Raw genomic sequence first — 14614 nt, 5'->3', positions numbered from 1 at the left:
ATACATATTTAGCTGTTCTACATCTCAGGCGAAAGAGCTCTCCCTCATCTTGGGACCATCCCGCTGTGAGAATTTGTACTCTCTGTTTCCAAATGACAAGCCCCAGCTCATATGATAAGAACTACATGTTCAAAACAGCAGGTGGATTTTTCTATTATATCTCGTGTTAGTGTCTAACCACAGAGAAAACAGAGCAGTGTTTTTCAACCTTGTATGAAATGTTCCTTCTGAATCCCAGTAGAATAACTAAATAACAAAACATGTTCAGCCTATTTGAAAAGTAAATGTGTAGAACAAAACAAGTGTTTTGTTTTGTAACATATGCAAAGCTAATACTAGCAATTACGTGCAGTTAGGATAATATAAGGAAGAAAACACAGTGGGCCTATAGGAAATACATGACACTTTCAGCAGCACAGCAGTCCTCCTTATGGGCAGAATATCCATTGGTTCAGAGGTGTTCTGAAGTGGTGGTGTCAAAGTTGCAGTACTTATACCCAGTTCTGCCTTTTAAGTAGGTGATACTTCAAAGGCATGCCTTTAAAGTGCACAGAGGTCCTGCCATGTCCTCCCTGGTCCCAGACTCACCACAGGGGATATACAGCCCTTCATGTGTGGACAGGACACAGCCTCATAGCCTATTCAAGTTCAAGTGAGGCTGTGCCCAGCTCCTTCCTCCCATCCTGTGAGGATGGCCCATAAAGTCACATCTAAGCTCTCATTGTGTGTGGCTGTCTAGGTGGAATACACAAATCCCAGATGTCACCCACCCAGACATGTGATCAGAGGTAGACAGGAGGCACCAAATGGATGATGTAGGAATATTAAAATTTCTAAAAGTGTTTTTTAATCTGACTTCACCATAAATTGTTTTTAAATTGTGATTCAAGAGACAACAAACTTGGAGCAGGCATATCTATCCATTTGGGAATAACACATATAAATGTAATAAGGTAATCTCAATGTTATCCTATGGGAGATATAAGCTATGCTGAAAAAAGAATTGAAGAGTTTTTCACTACCTGGACATGTAAAAATTAAAATTGCATATCCCCCTTTTTAAATACATTGCACCCTGCCCTCTGGACTGTCGAAGACCTACCCTAGGGGTGACATATATGTATTAAAAAGGAAGATTTTAGCCAGGCAAAAATGTTTCTTTTGCCAGATCGAAATGGCAGTGTGAACAGCACACACAGACAATGGCAGGCCTGAGACATAGTTAGAGGGCTACCTAAGAGTGTGGCACAAGCATTGCTGGAGGCCCACTAATAGCATTTCATTTAAAGGCCCTGGGTACACGTAGAGCACTTTACTAGGGTCATATAAGTATAATAAATATGCTAATTAGGTATGAGCCAATATTAACATGTTTAGAGGAGATATCACATACACTTTAGCACTGGTTAGCAGTGTTAAAGTGCTCAGAGTCCTTAGGCCAACAAAAATGAGATCAGAAAAGTGAAGGAGGAAGGCAAAATGTTTGGGGATGACCCTGCAGAGAGGGCCATTTTCCAATTGTCGTCTTTTTGGATGCCTTTACTAAAGATGCCGAAATAGCAATTGTGCTAGCCCCCATGCCGGCTCTCCCAGTGGGTGAGCCATCTGAAGGTGTCAGGGTCACAGATGGATGCCTGTGCTGGCAAGGAGGGCCCCGTGAGGACCTGGCATCTTGACCCTCATCATTGAGAACTGCATCTCCCATGTGAGGGCTCTCGCTGGGAAGCCAAACATGCAACCAGACAGGCACTCCTTCACCAACGTTAGGTGCAGGGAAAATCAGTAGTAAAGAGGGAATCACTTTCCCGAGAAAACTGCCTCCGCCACCTGGTAATAAGCACAGAGCTAGCTGGAAAGGTAAGCGGCCCGCTTAATGCACAGGGCATCTCACTGGGTTTTTTTTTCGGATACAGTTGCCAGTGAAAGTCGGTATATCTCCTCATTGCAAACAGACCCTCAGTGACTTCCTCTTTCTCATTTGAACAGGCAGGCAGTAACCAGCATTATTACCAATCCTCTCGAGAGCGCATAGAGCCATGTCAGCCACGAACCAACATCTTGGACATCTTGGATTTTATTGCTCTTAAGGAGTCGGGCTTGCCTACATCTACTACCCCTTTGTTTGGTTCTTTGGTACATGTACTAGGGGATAACACTGAGGTTAACGGTCAATTGACTGCTGTGACTAATACGAATAATACTGGTTAGCTGCCATCTGTGCCTGCAGTGTTGCGTCCAATAAGGAAAGATGTATCCCAGAGTGTTCTCAGGGCATAGGGCATGACATTTGTGGAGCCTCATGCTACCTGAGAAAATAAGTCTTATGAGAATCAAGAAGTCCTTGAAGGTTTTTTTCTCACTATCAGATTTTTCTGAGACTGGCAGCCTGTCTACAGCTGGTTCTGACCCCAAGTGTGACCAGGTGGAGGGGGCAGAAATACTCAGAGTCCAGGCAGCAGGGGAAGGCAAAGAGCCTGCCCGTGGGAATTCTTTAAAACCAATAGACAACCCTAACATTTGCTATAATATTGGAGCTGCTGGTGAGACCAGTCAGGATAAGATGGTCTGGGATCCAGAGGGAGTGGAATTAACTTCCACAAATGAAACTATGCTTGAGACATGATATGGGATATCTCAGATAAGAGTAGAGGAAAATGTGAATGCCCCACCGGGGGAACTGTCACTACATTCCCCACCGACCGTTAAGCATGGGCAGTCTGAGTCTGGTGTCACAGATTCTCTCTCTCTTCAATCAATCTACAATTTGCTCCAACTTCATGAAAGGAGTATAAAAAGGATTCTCTGGCTTTAAAGACTTCCCACCCTACAACCCAGGTGACATCGTGAAAAAGGTATAAAAGCATGGAGGTACTATATGGGAGCTTGAATGACGTAGAGTCTCAATCTGTTTGTTTGATGGAGTTGAGACAAGTTATTAAAAATCAAATGAGTCAACATGAAGATAGACTGTAGGTCATACCCCAAACGTTGGAAGACGTTGAAAATCGAATGCAGCAAAATAATCTATGCGTGTTGTGTATTCCGGAAGGGAATGAAGGGGATTAAACTAGCAGGTACATAGTTCATTTAGTTCAGCAATCATTCCTTCTACTCAGTGACCAAGATATCAATTGTGTGATAGAGCGAGCATACAGATTCCCCTTCTGCAAGCATAATAAGGGTTGGGCAGCTCAGTACCCTCGTAACATTCCGATTTTCATGGAGATTTTCCTGTTTAGGCAGTATATATTTCAGCTGGCTCATCCAAGTAAACCAGTTAAAGTCTGTGGCAGTGAGTTTGTTGCCAGGTCTGAATTTTGTCGGGAGACTGTAGGAAAATAATGGTGCCTATGGGAGTCCATTGCATCTTCTCAGAAGCTTGGCACTACCGTCTCTCTATTAGAGCCTGCTAATTTGTAGATATACTTTTATAGCCAAAGAATTACTGTCAAGATCCCAGAAAATCACAGGACCTGCTAAAACAATGGGGGAACCTTATGCTGATTAACCAGTTCTTCTGTTCTATTTACATCTTGTTTTTGGATCATTAAGGGCTGAGTTTACGGGAATTAGGTGCTGTCTATTCAAACATATATCAGTCAATTTTGGGTCACAATTGGCTAAACAATGCGGCCGTTAAGGGCACATCGCCTGTATGTTTGGGCCTCTGTTAGAAGGTTTCTATTTTTCCTTTTCCTTTTTTTCTATCTGAGGTTGATTTTATTGTCTTTTTTCTCTTTCATGCTCTTTTTAATTGTACTTGAGAAATGAGGCAGAGTATAGCCATATTATTCGATTCTAATACTCTTGGAAGGGGCTCAATTGTCAGCTGTGCTGTAATCCAACATAATGGGGTATCGGTGTGGGCCTACACCATACTTTTCAAAGTCTTGCTTGGGAAAGTAGGACATGAATGGGAATGGATGATGGTAGGTGGGGGAGGGATGGGGTGGTTGTCTTGGGAGGGAGGGTTGGTATGGGGCATGAGGAGCTATATGAGGTGTTGGGTCAAAACAGAGTTTTTCTAGGGAGGGAGCAGGGGTTTTATGGGGTAAAATGAAAACACATAAACTCAATCGAGCCAACTGAGTCAATCATTATGCCATGTGTTGGAAACAAATATTTGTCTGCAATAGATACTACTTTTAAAAGTCATAACCAGGATGTCCACGTACTTAGCTTGAACATCAATGGTATGTGCTCCACTGCTAGGATTAGATAAATTAGATAGGTTTTACGCACTCTGAACCTCCATCTTCTCTGGGATCTGGAGACCCATGTTACTGTCAATGAACTTCAAAAACTGAGTAGTTTAAGTTATTATACTCCTGCTGCAACCGAGATTGATGTTTCAAAGAGGTGAGTGGCATTATTATCTAGTGGACGGAATGGGTACCTCATCAAGATAAGTTGGACAGGTCATGGAGATGGCTGATCTCTGATATAGAGAATAGCAGCTTACAGTTAACGGCATGAATTATTTATGCTTCAAATATGGATAAGCTCACAATGTTGAATCTCCCTCTTGGTGAGCTTAGTATGTGGGAGGATCCAATGTTCACGTGTGGGGATTTTGACCTGAGTATTCACCCAGGGTGGATACAACAACATATTTTAATCAAGTCTGTGGCACATGAGAAAGTCCAGGACAGCTTTGAAACAAATTCTTGCAACACATGCTCTTTGTGATGTCGGGAGGGTTTGTCAGGAAAATGAACCTGGTTTCACTTTTCATACCATTCCACATGATACATCCTCTCGTATAGATATGTTCTTTGTTTGTCATAGTATTCTAATCTATTAAATTAAATCATAGCATAGTATTGGACCATAATCCATAGTCATTCTTTATCAAGTCAAGTAAATTGGTCAATGGACAATGGACTTTTTCACTACTATGAGGCCTACTCCTCTTATATGCTAGATTTGGGAATTCCTTAAACACTTTTAAGTTGTAATTCCTCATTAGAAAGGAGTAGCTGCATCATGTTTCATATCTTTTGATCTTTGGATTCAACATTACTGATTTTGAAATGCCCCTTTTGGAAAGTGGAACCAAAGGGTATGATGGACGGAGGATAAACATTGCAAGCACTCACTCCCAGTCAACTGATCTGGGTTAAATCCATCATCATTCTTTAGCTCACTCTGCCACCCCAGTTCAGATATGGGCATATGCAAATCAGTCTGACCCTGTACCTCATGGGAATTGTCCATGAGTTGGGGTGTTGGAGTGAGCTAAAAAATGATGATGAATTAAACCCAGATCAGTTGACTGGTGGTGATTGCTTGCAATGTTCAACACTCCGTCCATCATACCCTTTGGTTTTGCTTTGTTTGCCCAAAGTTGGCAGGGTATGCCCAGACGTGGGTCCCTTGCTCACTTTGCCACTGGATTCAAGCTAGCATGGCTGATGACGGCTGATTAGCCAGAAACTGGTCCCAGGATGATTGTTTCCGGTCCAGGGAAGACATGGCTTGGCAGTTCTGGCGGCACTGTTCCCATAAGGCACAGGTTCAGACTTATTTGCATATGGCCATGTCTGAACTTGGGTGGCAGAGTGAGCTAAAGAATGATGATGGATTAAACCCAGATCAGTTGACTGGGGGTGTGTGCTACCAATGTTCAACACTCCGTCCATCATCCCCTTTGGTTTTGCTTTGTTCGCCCTAAGTTGGCAGGTTATGCCCAGACGTGGGTCCCTTGCTCACTTTGCCACTGGATTCAAGCTAGCCTGGCTGATGACGGAGGATTAGGGAGGATTAGCCAGAAACCGGTCCCAGGATGATTGTTTCTGGACCAGGGAAGACATGGCTTGGCAGTTTGGCCTGGCCTGTTCCCATAAGGCACAGGGTCAGACTGATTTGCATATGGCCATGTCTGAACTGGGGTGGCGGAGTGAGCTAAAGAATGATGAGGGATTAAACCCAGATCAGTTGACTGGGAGTGAGTGCTTGCAATGTTCAACATTCCGTCCATCATCCCCTTTGGTTTTGCTTTGTTCGCTCTAAGTTGGCAGAGAGTGCCCAGACGTGGTACCCTTGCTCACTATGCCACTGGATTCAAACTAGCCTGGCTGATAACAGCTGATTAGCCAGAAACCGGTCCCAGGATGATTGGTTTTGGTCCAGGGAAGACATGGCTTGGCAGTTCTGGCTGGACTGTTCCCATGAGACACAGGGTCAGACTGATTTGCATAAGGCCATGTCTGAACTGGGGTGACGGAGTGAGCTAAAGAATGATGAGGGATTAAACCCAGATCAGTTGACTGGGGGTGAGTGCTTGCAATGTTCAACACTCCGTCCATCATCACCTTTGGTTTTGCATTGTTCGCCCTAAGTTGGCAGGATATGCCCAGACGTCGGTCCCTTGCTCACTTTGCCACTGGATTCAAGCTAGCCTGGCTGATGACGGCTGATTAGCCAGAAACCGGTCCCAGGATAGTTGTTCACGGTCCAGGGAAGACATGGCTTGGCAGTTCGGGCTGGACTGTTCCCATGAGGCACAGGGTCAGACTGATTTGCATATGTCCATGTCTGAACTGGGGTGGCAGAGTGGGCTAAAGAACGGTGATGGATTAAACCCAGATCTGTTGACTGGGTGTGAGTGTTTGATTGGTTCAGATGCTCCGTCCATCACCACCCCCTTTTGTACCACTTTGTTCACCATAAGTTGGCAGGGTATGCTCAGACCTGAGTCCCTTGCTCACTTTGCCACTGGATTCAAGCAAGCCGGGCTGAAGACGGCTGAAATGCCAGAAACCGGTCCTCAGAAGCTTGTTTCCGGTCCAGGGAAGGCATGGCTTGGCAGTTCGGGCTGGAGTGTTCCCATGAGGCACAGGGTCAGACTGATTTGCATATGGCCATGTCTGAACTGGGATGGCAGAGTGGGCTAAAGCACGTTGATGGATTAAACCCAGATCTGTTGACTGGGTGTGAGTGTTTGATTGGTTCAGATGCTCCGTCCATCACCACCTGCTTTGTACCACTTTGTTCGCCATAAGTTGGCAGGGTATGCTCAGACGTGAGTCCCTTGCTCACTTTGCCACTGGATTCAAGCAAGCCGGGCTGAAGACAGCTGAAATGCCAGAAACCGGTCCTCGGAAGCTTGTTTCCGGTCCAGGGAAGGCATGGCTTGGCAGTTCGGGCTGGACTGTTCCCATGAGGCACAGGGTCAGACTGATTTGCATATGGCCATGTCTGAACTGGGGTGGCAGAGTGGGCTAAAGAATGGTGATGGATTAAACCCAGTTCTGTTGACTGGGTGTGAGTGTTTGATTGGTTTAGATGCTCTGTCCATCACCACCCCTTTTGTACGGACTGTTCCCATGAGGCACAGGGTCAGACTGATTTGCATATGGCCGAGTCTGAACTGGGGTGGTGGAATGAGCTAAAGAATGATGATGGATTAAACCCAGATCAGTTGACTGGGGGTGAGTGCTTGCAATGTTCAACACTCCGTCCATCATCCCCTTTGGTTTTGCTTTGTTCACCCTAAGTTGGCACGTTATGCACAGACGTGGGTCCCTGGCTCACTTTGCCAATCGATTCAAGCTAGCCTGGCTGATGACAGCTGATTAGTCAGAAACCGGTCCCAGGATGATTATTTCGGGTCCAGGGAAGACATGGCTTAGCAGTTCAGGCTGGACTGTTCCCATAAGGCACAGGTTCAGACTGATTTGCATATGGCCATGTCTGAACTGGGGTGGCAGAGTGAGCTAAAGAATGATGATGGATTAAACCCAGATCAGTTGACTGGGGGTGTGTGCTTGCAATGTTCAACACTCCGGCCATCATCACCTTTGGTTTCGCTTTGTTCGCCCTAAGTTGGCAGGTTATGCCCAGACGTGGGTCCCTTGCTCACTTTGCCACTGGATTCAAGCTCGCCTGGCTGATGACGGAGGATTAGCCAGAAACCGGTCCCAGGATGATTGTTTCTGGACCAGGGAAGACATGGCTTGGCAGTTTGGGCTGGTCTGTTCCCATAAGGCACAGGGTCAGACTGATTTGCATATGGCCATGTCTGAACTGGGGTGGCGGAGTGAGCTAAACAATGATGAGGGATTACACCCAGATCAGTTGACAGGGGGCGAGTGCTTGCAATGTTCAACACTCCGTCCATCATTCCCTTTGGTTTTGCTTTGTTCGCTCTAAGTTGGCAGAGAGTGTGCCCAGACGTGGTTCCCTTGCTCACTATGCCACTGGATTCAAACTAGCCTGGCTGATGACAGCTGATTAGCCAGAAACCGGTCCCAGGATGATTGTTTCTGGTCCAGGGAAGACATGGCTTGGCAGTTCAGGCTGGACTGTTCGCATGAGGCACAGGGTCAGACTGATTTGCATATGGCCATCTCTGAACTGGGGTGGCGGAGTGTGCTAAAGAATGATGATGATGGATTAAACCCAGATCAGTTGACTGGGGGTAAGTGCTTGCAATGTTCAACACTCAGTCCATCACCCCTTTGGTTTTACTTTTAGAAAGTGCACATTTCTCTGCTCTTAGTGCTCTGTGTGTAACTGTTTCAATGTATTTATTGCATACGTTAATTAAAACCATTGCATAACACTAAAACCATTAAAAGAACACAACAAAGATCATGAAAATTTAAACTGCAAGATAAGTGCATTGACTATGTCCTGACGTTTATCTCTGGGCTTTCTCACATATGTGGCTGGTCCCCTATGAGAATAACAGCAATCTCACTCCTCGCATCCACTGGGATTATTTTGTTACCATGCCCATGTGTTTTTATTGAATAGTCCAGTATCAACGTTTGGATCTTGCGAGGGTTAGAATTTAGGGCAGCTCTCGGGTATATAGTGTCCCTGATCAATTGAACAAATCTTCCACAACGGACCAGGACACAAGGTTCTTTTTGGTCGAAGCATACTGCTGAGGCCTCATGACAGGTGGTTGCTTTTTCTCTCAGACATATTTCTTTCAAAAGAAGCCTCCTTTCCGTGGCTAAAGATGGACAGCAGCACAAAAGATGAAGCCAAGATTCATGATTAAAATCATACAGTCGGCACACTCCTTCTGTATTTTGGCTTGGCCCGGAACTCCCAAAGTTCATAATTAGTAGTGCCAGCAGTCGGATCCTGGCTTTGGGGTTCAGCGGGACAGGAAGGTAGGGCTGAGGTTTGTTTATTGTATATGAATCCTTTAACCGGATCAGAAAAGATAATGTTTTTAGTGTGGCCTGATCTTGCTGGAAGGGGAGTAGTTGGATTTGCTTATTAATGAGCGATTTCCAGGTGGCGAATGAAATGCGGGGGAGATCAAGTGCTAGCCTGTTAATTTCCAGGGAGGTCATGGCTCTCGTAAGCTGGTAATTCCATGGCGATCCGGTTTTTTCGAATATGTCTCTAAGGTGGCTCTTTAAGGAATCCCTTGGCGATTTTAAGATTCAGATGTAATATTTTAGAAAATCGGCCTCAAGAGTTAGAGATTGTTTGACTAGTCTGACCTCCAACCTGAGTCTCGCCCTAGATAGATGTTTTGGAAGTTGAAAAATCTTTTTATAGGCCACACTTTGCACCCGCTCTAGTGTTTCCGAGCAGGCTCCAGGAAATGCTTGATGCCCGTACAAAAATGCTGGGAGAAGAGAAGCTTGTGTGACCTTTCTGATGCCTACGGCTGAGGGGCTTTTTTCAGCTTGCTATTCAATTTTATCAGCCCTTATGGCAGTCGATTTATTGGTAAATTCCTTTTTGTGGGTGGTGGGTCTTGCTGTTTCTGTAAACCAGACCCCCAAGTACTTATATTCCTGCACTGAGTTAATAGACCTGAGGCCTATATTACATGTGATCTGTTTTTTATGTTTTTGCATCCCTATTGTTATACTCTTGGCCTTTTCTAGATTGATGGTAAGAAAGTTCGCTGTGCTGTATTCATATAAGCTGGTCAAGGCTCGTTGAAGGCCCACTTTAGTATGGTCCATGATGACAATGTCATCTGCATACTGCAGAATATGTCGGGACGGTTGCCCAGTCGAGGGGGGCAAAACCTCTGTGGGTGAGAGCTTTTCCCATATCTGCAGTGTACAAGTTAAAAAGGAGGGGAGCCAATACTCAACCGAGTTTCAGACCTCCGGTCGTTCTGATTTTAGTGGAGAGAGATGTGGGGCCTATTTTCACCTGAACCCAAGTTTCCGAATATGGGGAGATTATGGCTGTTAAAAGTGAGGATGAAATGCCCCAATTTGCTATTTTTTTCCACAACAGTTGTCGATCGACCCTGTCAAAAGCTGCTGTTAGGTCGACAAAATAGCAGAAGAGTGGAGGTTGTTCTGGTTGAGTAGCTTGGTGATTAAGGGCCGATAAAGCAATTGTGTTGTCAGTTGTGACAGCTCCGCCTCGGAAGCCAGTTTGAAAAAAAAAGGGGAGCAGCTCGTTTTCTTCTACCCAATTTTCCAGCTTTTCCAGAAGAATGCGTGCGTATGCTTTAGCTTCCAGGTCTAACAAGGCTATTAGACGATAGTTGGGTGGATTTAAACGGTCACCTTTTTTATACATTGGACAAAGTGTTGAACCCCTCCAATTTTCAGGTGTTTTACTATTTGTATATGCACTGTTGAATAATGGAGTGAATAGCATAGACCAGCCCTCTATTGCAGATTGGAAAATTCCCGCAGGGAAGCCATTTGGGCCAGGCACCCCACTGTTCTTCATTGATTTTATTAGTTTGGCAATATCATTCAGTTGGATCTGGGTTTGATGTTCTTCTCCATTCTGAGCAGCTGTCGTCATGGTAGCTGGGTGGTTTTGTGCCAGAAACTGGGTTCTCAAATGTTTCTCCCACGCAAGTCCCGGAAGCGCATTTGATCTTGAGGGGCCGAGAGATTTTAAGGTGTTCACATGCTGCCAGAATCGAGCTAAGGATCCTTCTTTAAGCATTACAAAGATCTTTTTCCATCCCTCCTCTTGGTGAGCTTGTTTCGAGGCCCAAATGATTTTTTTGTGGTCATTCCATGCGCCCTTGACTGCCAGAAGATTATTGTGTGTTGGATTAAATGTAAACAAGCGGGATTTCTTCCTTAAATTCTTACACATGGGGTTGATGCTCCGTGCAGGCAAGAGTTTGTTAGTATGTCTTCAGAGTTGTTGGGGTCGGTTTGGGGTCACCCCTGTGGCCCTGAAGTAATGCCCAATTCTCTGGGCAGCAGATCCCAGTTTAATAGGAGAGTATTTCCTGGGAGGTCCCATAGTCGAGATTTGACGTTGTCAAGCCACATCTCCACCAAGGCGAGTGTAGCAATTTCCACTTGATTCTCCTTACCATGTTCAATGGTTCATCTTCTATAGGATAGCCTAGCTCCTGGCCTGGGTTGGCTATCTGATGTTTTAAGTTCAGAGTAATTACCAGTGGGTTATGATCGCTTTCTGTGCAATATTTGACATCGAAGTTCTGAAGATGGTTAACTAAGCCACTGGACCGGAAGATGTAATCGATTGTGGAGCTTTTCTTGAAAGTAGGGCGAGCGTTTGTCGGGGACCGCTCTGCCGATTTTAAATTGATCATGTTCATTGTTCCTCTGTCTGACATTATGGCAGTGTCCCAGGAATTTGGTGTTAAAGTCTCCTACTAATACTATTTCGTGTGTAGGATGGGATTCAATAATTGACTTAATGGCTGAGCATAAGGTCCCCATAGCTCGTACTTTTGATATTTTGCGGGGATTCAAGTAACAGTTTATAACAATCAATGCGAAAGTCTCCTTGTTGGTTTTTGAACCTTTGATGCATAAGGCTTGGATGTTCTTATCTGTCTGCCTAGGTAGGGATATCGCAACTGTAAGAGATTGTTTTAAAAAGATTGAAAGGCTGCCTGAAGGCCACCCAAATATACTTGTTTGAGTAGCCGTTTGAATGATTTCATAAAAGCCGTAGATTGTAGTGGTACTCAGTGACCATGTTTCCTGGAGACATATGATGTCTAGGCTGTTTAAAAATATGTGCCCTGATTTGGAGCAGAGAGTTGAAATCAGCCCTGCCACGTTCCATGAGACAATGGTGAGTTGGTCATTTACTGCCAATTTCCTGGCCTGAGTGGACACTGTTACTGGCCTGGGCAGAGATTCCCTTGTGTTAGGTGGCAAAAGAGGGGATAATACCCCAATAGCTGGGTATCTTGGTGTCCTCTCATAGTTCAGGGCTGCAGCTTGCCGGCTAATAATTCAATTATTTTCACCACAGTGAATCGTTAATGGATTGGTTTCCAGTGACGTACACACTAGCCATTCGTGGGTGGCACCCCAAGCTTGCTTCAATATGCACCCTCTAGGAGGAGAGCTGTGGTCCTCTAGTAGAACATGAGGATATTTCCTTGGTCGGATGGGTTCAAGTTCTATGCCCCATTCATCAAAAGTGGCGGCCTCTTTAAGTATTGCGCCTCTAGTGGCTGTTGAGTCCCAATATGTAATTGTTGATTCAGATGCCCTTGTCCCAGGTGTATGAATAAATTCTACTGACTGCAGATCCGCTGAAATTAGGTGGATGAGGGATGGAATGTGTTGAAATAGTTTTATCAAGTTCCCTCGGTTCAGAATGTCCGCAGACCCACTGGAGACATATTGAGGGATCAATGAAAGACCAGCTGAGAGGTTATCTACCTTTGTTTGACCGGCCCCTTTAATACAGGAGGATGGAGGTTCTCCTGGATGGTCTGTTTCCTTGTGTTCCCGTAGAGCTGGGGTACTTTACTCGTGAAATTTTTTCAGCTTCTTTTTTGCTCTTCTTGATCGAATAGGCTTCCCTGAGACATGTACGTTGGGAGTCTGCTGAGGGCTAAGAAAGGGTTCTTCTATCGAGAGGACATTGGGAACCGGGTGGCTAATGCTCACTGTTAAATGGAAATATATGTTGGGGCTCGTGGTTGCTTGGGAAATGTCATTTACTTCCATGCGTTCCTTGCCGCAGGGGGATACCAACTGATGTATTAAGTCTCCTATGAGCTTTGGGGTACAAACTGCTGCCACTCTGTTGTCCTTTTGACAGTCCATCGGTTGACAATTCTTCTTAGCGTTATCTAATAGGGCCCTCAGAATTTCCGGAAGCGAGGTCAATTTGTCCATTAGTTGTGTGCAGGAGCGGGGTTGGCCCACTTCCGCCTGCTCAAGTGTAAGTTCGATCACAGTTAACCTGTTAACTGAGCCCATTATGCTTGTTGCTATTGACTGGATACGATCGATCTGTAGCTCCATTTTCTGTGCCTGCCAGAGCAAAGCCTTAGCTATTGTGTCTTGTTTATAAAAGGAGAAACCATCACAGTCCGGGTAATGACCTGCTGGGCTTCCCAGATTAACATTCTTGTAGCTTTCTTGGTCCAGGTGTAGTGGCGAGTAGCTACTAGTAGTTGAAACTCGCATGGTGGCCGGCCTTGGAGTTTGACATAAGGATGCTTCCATTTGTGCATCTATTTGAGTTTCTAATGTTGACAGGAATTCCTGTGATAGGATCCCCTGAGCAAGTTCAGGTGTATACTGGTGATTCTGCTCCCCTTGTAGAATTTGTTTCACTTGAAAAGCTGGGGAGACAAGAAAACTTGTTTGAGAGACCGGTACCTGTACTGAAGGTCTTACGTGGACTTGAGCTATTATAATTTGTAAATTTCCCTCAGTCTTTTTTGCTCTCAGAATTGGTGGAGCGTGAGGAGGGAGTTCGATCTCCTTGGGCCACCCCCTTTAGGTCGGGCCGGCTCCTGGCTCAATTAAGCAGCCCTATTTCAAGGTTGGTCTCTCCTTGTTAATTCCCTGTGCCCCCTTCAGAATGATGATCGCATTTAGAATTACATTCAAGTTTACCTGTGGGGGATACAGGGTGGATAGTTTTTTTTAAATAGTTTTGGATTTTCCCACTTGGCGGAGGCCACGGGACGTAGCTGGGAAACCTATCTTGGGTGGGCACATCTTCAGGGCATTGTCATTATCAGATTCTATTTTGGGTACCATAGTAATTGGTATTGTTGGTTTGGGTTGTAGGTGTGCGTTGCTAGTGCTGCGGGAGCATGTGAAGGGCTTTCTTGCCCACCCGTCGGATGTGTCTGAGCACCCCATGCGTGAACTGTTAGCCCCTTCCTGGCCTCTTTTTGACCATCTTTATCTACGATCCTTATCTTTGATTTTTACTGCAGTTTCTTGATGCCTGGTGCCCCTTTTTTGTGATATTCTCCATCTAACTTTTCCCAGGATAACTGTATTACAAAGGCCAGTGCTATACCGACACTGTGCCTTTCAAGTTGCCGACTAAGTCCAACTGCTATACCGGATCCTTCTCCGACAGCTGGCAACAGGGGGGCCAAACGGTAACAAGCCACCACCGCCAGACAGTCAGGTTTTTCCAAACTTTTTCCCAGACTGCCCAGTTTGCCCTCGACTATTAGCAGATGAAGAGTCCGGGCAAGTAGGAGAGAAACAGACAGCTCAAAACCCTCAGAACTCTCCTCCCCCACTCCGCTGCAGTCCGACCTGCTCGCCTGGGCTTCAAAGTTTCCAATGCCACCAGGTGAGTGAGATGGAGTGAGGTGAGGGCCGGCTGCGATCCATCTCCTGGTTTGGCCGTCAAGCTGCTGACAAGGTAGGCGGGCGGCTATAGTAGGGCAGTTTTAAAGTGGGAC

Source organism: Lissotriton helveticus, chromosome 3_1 (genome assembly GCF_964261635.1).
Source record: "Lissotriton helveticus chromosome 3_1, aLisHel1.1, whole genome shotgun sequence".
NCBI lineage: Eukaryota > Metazoa > Chordata > Amphibia > Caudata > Salamandridae > Lissotriton > Lissotriton helveticus.
The sequence above is the reverse complement of the archived record's forward strand: the minus strand, read 5'-3'. Positions refer to the sequence as shown.